At 33.7% G+C, this 8,424-nt stretch overlaps 1 pseudogene; it reads right to left on the bottom strand.

Annotated features, from left to right (window-relative positions):
- Positions 1-7,595: 7,595 nt before the first annotated feature.
- Positions 7,596-8,033, bottom strand: LOC115306456 (annotated as a pseudogene).
- Positions 8,034-8,424: the final 391 nt, after the last annotated feature.

Raw genomic sequence — 8,424 nt, 5'->3', positions numbered from 1 at the left:
CTTCTGGGCATCCTCTGAGACAGAGGATGTTCAATCAGATTCCAAGAACTAAAGAACATGTGTTTTACAAGAGAGAGCCAAAATACAAACTTTTCTGTAAGAACTACAAGTACCATATGGAAAATTGATCCTGTAAACTAAGAAGAAAAACATAATAAAGGCACAGCTTTTGAATCACACGACACCATTTAAGGGATATAAGGGATATAATCCAGTCTTTTATCCTAATTTAAAAAAAAAAAGATTGACTTAAAGGGGAGGATTTAACTAATAATTCAATATTACTTCTCAATGTTTCAGTAAACCTTGTACAGATTCCTACCTAGTCTTGTTATTTTGCAAAATAAACCAGTAGGAGAGAAAAGGCTGGGATGGGGAGAGAGACCAATACTTTCATTGGTTTCCTATATTATATGGTGTTGTGGGTGAGTGCTTATATTTCTTTTCAAGTAAAGCTGTAGGATTATAACATATTTATCTTAAATTCTAAGGAGTTACCTAATATATAGGTAGAATAGAGAGGTGACAATCTCTGTATTTGGGAAATTACTTATTTAGTGTATTTAGTCATTATTACTAAGGCAGACAAGATGTCAGTGATAAGTTTATAAACTATAATTATCATAAACTCTATCTTTTATAAAGCTATATTTACTACATGATCTTTACTATTATTTCCAAGTGAAACAGAAATAATGACATTTATCAAGTCATATCTTTCAAAGGACCTTTGGTTTTGCATGTAGTTTATAATACAGTGTATTTAGATTTTTTTTTTACTTTAGTCAATTTAAGCATACTTATTGTCTTTTTCAGATAATTCTGTCATTTCTTAGAGAAATACTTGCTTGTGTTTTGCAATTTTTCACTGTGTGTTTATCTTTTGAAGGGATTTTTGTTTTTCTTAAATGAAAAGTCCATTGACTGGTTTGTAAAATGATCCCTCCAGAACAGATTTATGTTTATTGTTCTTTTGTACTCTATTATTACAAGTTTGGGATCAAATTTTATCAATCTTTTCTTTGAGATTCCCATAGTATGAAAAAAGGGTAAATTTGAACTCCATACCAGAACAAACAGGATTGCGGCCTTTATTTATTCCAAGGAATTTTTTATTTTCCTTTCCAGAACCCTGGGGAGAGAAAAGCTTTGTAGTGATGACCAAAATGTATGTAGTCCTATTCCCAGTGAAAGGACCAGCTTTGATGAATTCTGACTTTGTAAAGTCATCAGTTTCAACTCCTGGCCGCGTATAGTTTCGAGGCCTATTCTCAAGTCCTCCCTGTGCAGATATTAATGCCAGACTTCTTACTGTCTGGGTCCTGTGCAAACCTGGTGAATGACCCTCCTTGGTCTGGGCAAAATAAATTTACATCTTTTTGCTTTGCCTTTCAGTTTCCACACCACTGGTGACATCTATGGATTTCTGTGTCTTTCCTGTTTCAATTCAATAAACTTAAATTAATCATTTTAGGCAATTTGTAGTAGACGATGTTCCTGGCATTGTTCTGGAAATTGGAATCTGAAAAGACCTTTTCATTTATTTTATAAAGTTGACCTCGCATGCACAAACTTGAACACTTGTGTAATCCTTGGTTCAGAAGTCACTCTTATTACCTTTCCATGGTGTGCTTTTATTAGTCTTTGTTTTTTAACATTTTACTTATTTTTGAGAGAGAGAGAGAGAGAGAGAGAGACATGGAGTGCGAGCAGGGGAGGGGCAGAGAGAGAGGCAAACACACAGTCTGAAGGAGGGTCCAGGCTCTGAGATGTCAGCACAGAGCACGACTCATTGCTCAAACTCATGAACCGTGAGATCATGACCTAAGCCAAAGTCAGATACTTAATCTACTGACTCAGGCATTCCTTATCAGTCATTTTTAATAATATAATTAGTATCTTAAAACTCATCACACAAAATAACACTCAGGATCATGATGAAAAGGTAGAACAGTGGGCAAATGATGGTATAGTAGTCAGAATGAATAATTCATAGTGACATTAGCCATGGATCTTAGCCATATTACTAAGATCCATATATGCAATGAATCTTAGCAATATGCTACTGTTAGTAAGTTCCCAAAGATTAGAAGCTCCATTACACCCATTTCAAAAAGTTATAAGAAAAAACAACAACAACAAAGCAATAGAATATTGTATACCAGTTTTGGGTGGAAGTTTCTCTCTGGAGATGGTACTTGAGGACAGGTACAAGAGTAGAATGATGGGAGCAGGGAGTACTGCATAGTTAGATATACAGTATATTATTTTCAAATCTTTTTATTTAAACTCGAAGAAATTTGTGTAAAATTCAGATAATGTCCATACTTCTCTGCCCTCTGACTGTAGAATTTCTTTTTTTATTTGTATTCCTAAATAGTTCTGGAGTGTCTACCATTTGTGGGATTGCAAACAAAAATTTCTACATCAAAGTAGTGAGAGGTATTCAGGTCTTTTTATTGCTGAAATGATGCAATGGTGAGATCAGTTCAAAGTTCTTTTATTTCATTTGAGGCAGATTCACTGTTGGGTAGACATTTCACAGGATTATATGAAAATAAATGGGTCCAAGTTTTGGCCAAAGTTGTCCAACAGAAATTTGATAAGCCCAAGATACACCACAGTAGAAATAACATGAAATTGAACATTTTGAGAAAGATGAAGAAAAATCTTAAATTGATTTTATAGAGAAAAAATAAATTAAAAGGAAAAAAGTTGTTATTCCCCACTTTTTTTTTTTTTTGCAGAGAGAGGAAAGAGGAAAAAATAATAGTCACATGATTGTTGAATTTCTGGTAAATTTATGATTGGGCAAAGTGTATCCTGGAAATGTTCACAAATTAAGATACTCTAACTGCCAAAACATTCTCCCAGCCTTCTTCCTGGTCTGAGAGTTTTTAAGAATAGACTAATTATCCTTGTATTTTTCAATTTTCAATTTCTTAATTTTCAAAAATTCCAGTCAAACTGGTATAGATAGTCCCCTTTCTTCCTACCTTCTAAACACAACTGCACACCCTAGAACACAGAAAGCAACCAAAGGAGAGTTCTCAAAGATTCTAAGATGATGAACTTGTTTGGAATCCCAGGATTTGAGAAAATACCACACTGGCAACTTATCTTATGTTTTCCTACTCAGTAGAAGAAAGTGGCCCAGATCCCTCATTTCTCAATCTCCAACCTAACAAGAGAAAGCAGCTCAGGGAGCTCTGGGTATGGATGGATGAGAATGGATCAGGATCTCTGCCAAAAATAAGTGGCCATTGGAAGTGCCTTCTTGTACCAGCAAATGCTCCATTCATTGGGCCTTTATCTCTATGTACCCTTGTTGTTCACCCATATGTGAATGATCTCACATATGAACACTGGAGTGAAAATTAAGGATGCTTTGTTGCAACTCTTTCTGATTTAAGAGGGATTCATTATCCATTAAAAACTACTATAATCTTCTTTATGCAGCCTGGCTTACAATATTGTAGGTTCACCTCTCTAGCTTTGAGTCTGGATTTCAGAACCTCATGTTGATATGGTCACTGGCCAGTCTTAGCATTTACTTACTAATTTAAATTCCCATGTTAATTTTTCTCTTTATATAAAATGTTATGTAGATACCATGAATGCATTAATCATCCTATTTTATATAAAATCAATTTAATTTTTGCAGCACAGACTTTCACAGCAACTGGTTTCATTATGGCACAAAGCAAAATTCTCAAGCAGGTTTTTTTAAATACTTACAATCAATTAATGTATGCTGGTGATTCTACAATAATTCACTGGCTGAGGAATTACTGGTGTATACAGTCAAGGCATTGAGAAGCATTTTAGGATAAAAATTAAGCACTTGGATTAAAAATTTTTAAGAACTAGCCACACTTATCCCTAACTTTAACTGGATGAGCATCACCATTTTTTTCTCTAAATTTCCCTTTGAAATGTTGAAAGGTCATTGTAAAATACATAGATATTTAATTTGAAGAGATATTTCAATATGTGTTCCAGATGATTCTTTTCAATAGCTACCTAATAACTTTACCACATAGACACACAAAAAAAGGATGTATTAAACTTTGTAAGAATTAGAAGCTGAATTTAAGTGCATATATTTATGAGAATAAATCATTCATATCAGAAGTCCACAAAAACTTCATTTATCCTAAATGAGAGATGTCTATGAATAGTAGTACTGCTAAGATAGTTACTCTTGATTTAGATTATTAACATGCAACTATTAAATATTGACTTGTATTAACATAATGTGTTATGACATTAATTACAATAGCATAGAAAAAACTAAACCCATAAAGCAATCACTTTATAAACACAAGTGTACTTAAATGATAAATAGAAGAAAGCCTTATACCTAAAATCTAATTGAGGAAGTGAAAAACTTTAGGAATCTGTAATTGTGTTTTGAATCTAGAGCCCTACTATAATGACTTAGAATTTTCCATCAAATCCTGAGCCACATTTTCCAGGCTTTATTTAATAGTGTGTTGAATCCATAATTTTATAGATAGTGCATATCATAATCCCATGAGTAGCTTGTTCAAAATAGAGATTGATAGAACTCAACACAGACCTACAAAATCAGAATCTCTGGAGATGAAAGCTGGGCATTTTTTATTTTTAAGATTTTCAGTTAATCCCAGAATAAACAATTTAAGATTTTTACTTAATTACTTAAGTTAATTCTCAAATTAGGTCATCTCTAACTTAATTCTCACATTCAAATTCTATGGTTATTTTGGATTCTGCATTAACCAAAAACTGAACATAAATTTATTTTAATAAAATTCCCACATCACAATTAGAGAGATTAATAATTTCAAAATTCACAATGGCAAAAAAAGAAATATCACTATTTTATTTTCTGGCTTGTGTTAATTTCTGCACAATATTCTTCCTCTACTTATTATAAGAATTCCTTTCCCAATACTACCTGCCTGCCTCTTGAAAGTCTATAGTAGTCTCTCATAATTTAGTATATTTCATATTGGTAGGTAACTATCAAAATATTTTATTTCACAGCTAGAATGCTGGCTTCTTGGTATTAGAAACTTATGGCATATATTATGTTTTGACACAATTTTTAGAACAATTTTTTAAAGTATAAAAATATGATTTTTAATAGGCAGCCTTATATGCTTATTATTATAATTACAAACTAATACAGCAATTATATTTAAATTTGAATTTTTCATTTGATGGAAAGCATGCTACATTAAATAAATAACAAAATCATAATATTATTGTCCAGTTTAGGAGCTTGGAAATTAATTGGTTTAATCTCTTGTATAGTATTATACCCTAGCTGGTTTCTGGAGTCTCCTTCCTTTCCAAATATTTTTGGTGTGTAAATATATAGGGAGTAAAATGAAAAAATTGAAGAACTTGTCATTGCCTTGACTGCATATGTAAAAGGCTTTCATGTTTCTTGAATATTATTATGTCATCAATCTATGAGAAGCAATATTTTTAAAATATTTGGACCATATATAACTCTGTTTTTCTCTCCATGAATTCCACAAACATTCATGTTAATAATTGGCTACAATTTTAAATTAATTATTAAAGGCTCACACCTTCTCTAAACATTTCTGTAAGATAATGTCCTGTCTAAAGATACCCAAGCTCTTGAATAGTAAGCTCTTAATTTCTTTATATTATATTACTACTGTGGATAATTAGAATCAGTGTACCATGCTCGTGTTAGCATAGCATGCAGCTATTAGGAAACTTGCTTAACTTAGTTAAGTTTCCACTTGAGACTTTTCATTTAACTGCGATTTACATTAAGGAAGTGGTTCATAGATGACTAATGGTCCAAGAGCTTATTTGTATTTTAACAATACAACTTCCACACTTAAAGAAAATCAATTCTATCTCCAGAATGTAAAATAAAAATGATAAATATTATTTAGAATTACAATTTCTAGGGGCACCTGGGTTGCTTGCTCGGGTAAGCGTCTGACTTTGGCTCGGGTCATGGTCTCGCAGTCTGTGGGTTGGAGCCCCGCACTGGGTTCTGTGCTGACAGCTCGAAGCCTGAAGCCTGCTTCAGATTCTGTGTCTCCCTCTCTGCCCCTCCCCCACTCGTGTTCTCTTTCTCCATCTCTCAAAAATGAATGTTAAAAAAAATTTTTTAAAGAATTACAATTTCTATATTGAAAATAATAATTTCCTAAATGAAAAATAAGAAAATATGGATTTGTTTTGCACATTAACAAGAGAGAAATGAAAATGACTTTTCCTTATTTCTTTTATCAGTTTTATCAGTTTTATTATTCATATATCAAAGATTTATCATATAAATCATCAAAATAACTAGATACTACAAAATACTTTACAATTCAGCTCTGATAGCAAAAATTCTTGACACAGGAAACCATTGTTATAAATACATGTTTTCTTATAAGACTATTTTAATATGTCTCCATATGTCTTACAGAAAGTTCTATGTAGTTTTTCTTCCTCATTCAATGATCATTTCCGATTTTTTATTATAGTATGTCTACCACATTCAATAAACCAAATTACGAATGACTCTCATTTTCAACCATTATTGAGATTTGCACTAAGAGTTTTTAGGCTTTTTCTAGTCTTTCCTGATCTGAAAGAATTCATATATTTAAATTTGAAGAGGTAATTAAAATGCCATTCCTTCTAAATACAGTTTGTAGTAGGTTAATCCCTGGTCTTGGTGACCTTTTCCTCCTCAGTTTAGTAAGATCAGCTACTAGCTTTACCCTTGCTACACCAAGATGGAAGGGTAAAGTCCTTGCATTCCTAATAGTTTCTGAACCACAAAAACAAACCTTAGAAATAAGGGTTAAATATAGATATTAAGAAAGTTGAAACATTTGCTAATGGTTAGAATAAAACGTTTTTAAAATTCAAGGTCTCTCCTAAGTTTAGGAAGACATAAAATAAATAAAGTATAAGGATGTGGCAGTAGTTTCATTAAATACTGAAAAACTAAAATAATGTTGATCACTTAGGCCAGTCGTGTAACATTTTCAAAGTGCCAGAAAATACAGAATCTTAGACTCTATGGCTAGCTGAACTTACTATCTGGCATTCTCCTTATGCTGTGGCTTTGGAATAGCCTAATACTCACTTGCCCGGGGCAAGTCATCATTCAGGCCAGGGGAACTTTCCAGAATACTGGCCACATTTATCTGAAAATACATGACACACGAGGGGAAACATCTGGCATCTTTACCGTTACTGAAAATGTGTGCACGTGACAAAGCTTGTCTTGCTTTTCAGGTAGCATGAATGAAAGTCAAGAGACTAGCAGTATTTCACGGTCAAGTTCCTGAGTACTCCATTCCAATTATCCAACAGTCTTAAAAGGATTCATTAATCAAGCAATTTTCCAATAAGAGATTTAACAGTACTTGGGGACTATAATATGTCCCATTTCTCTTCTTTTTCTCTTGCTTTCTCTTTCTTAACCAACTTAACAAACTACTACAGGTTTTTACCAAAATACAGTAGCAATAGTTGGAAATGTGTTAGTTTGCATTACCTAAAATGTTCATCACATTACAAAAGGTCACATTTACATATAACTAGATGCCAAGCAATGTCTACTGCAGTGATTTGGCAAATTTGGCACAGTCAATATATTCATCATTGTTTTTGTGATCCTCTCTCAAAACACCATTTATTAAGTTAATCAGTTCAGCCTCATGCATTGGTGGTGTCTGTTGATTTTATTCCCCATGGATGCAAGTGATGGCTGTGGAAAATTCTAGGCTGTCAAGCAAAACATTGATGTCCTAATCATGCAGTTTGGAATAATGGAGCTGCAGTGCCTGTGGGAACATCTCCACCTCTGGTTTGTTGATGAAACCTTCTAGATGCCCCATGATATGTTCTTGGTCATGCACTGTGTTCTTATCTAGGCCCTTGCTGCTGGGATGGGAGAAGTTTGTCCCTGACTCCTCACCTCTGGTACCTAGAGCATAAAAGACTCAGAGTAGGCCACATATGAAGGGGGTTCTGAGCAGCCACAGAGATCTCATGCTCACTGATGTGAAATGTTAAGGTATGGGAGTGAAGAAAGAATTATTTAGATGTCTTCAGTGCGAAAAGAGTGGTTTTAGTAAAGCATGGGGTCAGAACCTGTGGGCAGAGAGAGCTGCACTGGGGTTGTCAGGAGTGGCTGATCGTATACTTTCAAGTTGGGAGGTGGTTAAGGATAGCATAACGCTCTAAGGAATTTGGAAGCAAGGTTTCTAGGACCCTGCAGTGTAAGCTGTTGTTAGGAAAAGATCAATTACTACTGTCTAGTAAAACCGTAGTTATGAGACCCTTCAGATATAGTTCAGTGACCCTATGCTTGGAGAATGATTGCTAACATATATCTTGGGGGGGTGGGTAGAGATAAAGAACGTTTCCAAAGGGGTTTTTTTA

The sequence above is a fragment of the Suricata suricatta genome, chromosome 2, assembly GCF_006229205.1.
Source record: "Suricata suricatta isolate VVHF042 chromosome 2, meerkat_22Aug2017_6uvM2_HiC, whole genome shotgun sequence".
Lineage (NCBI taxonomy): Eukaryota > Metazoa > Chordata > Mammalia > Carnivora > Herpestidae > Suricata > Suricata suricatta.
This window is presented reverse-complemented; position numbering and strand designations above follow the sequence as displayed.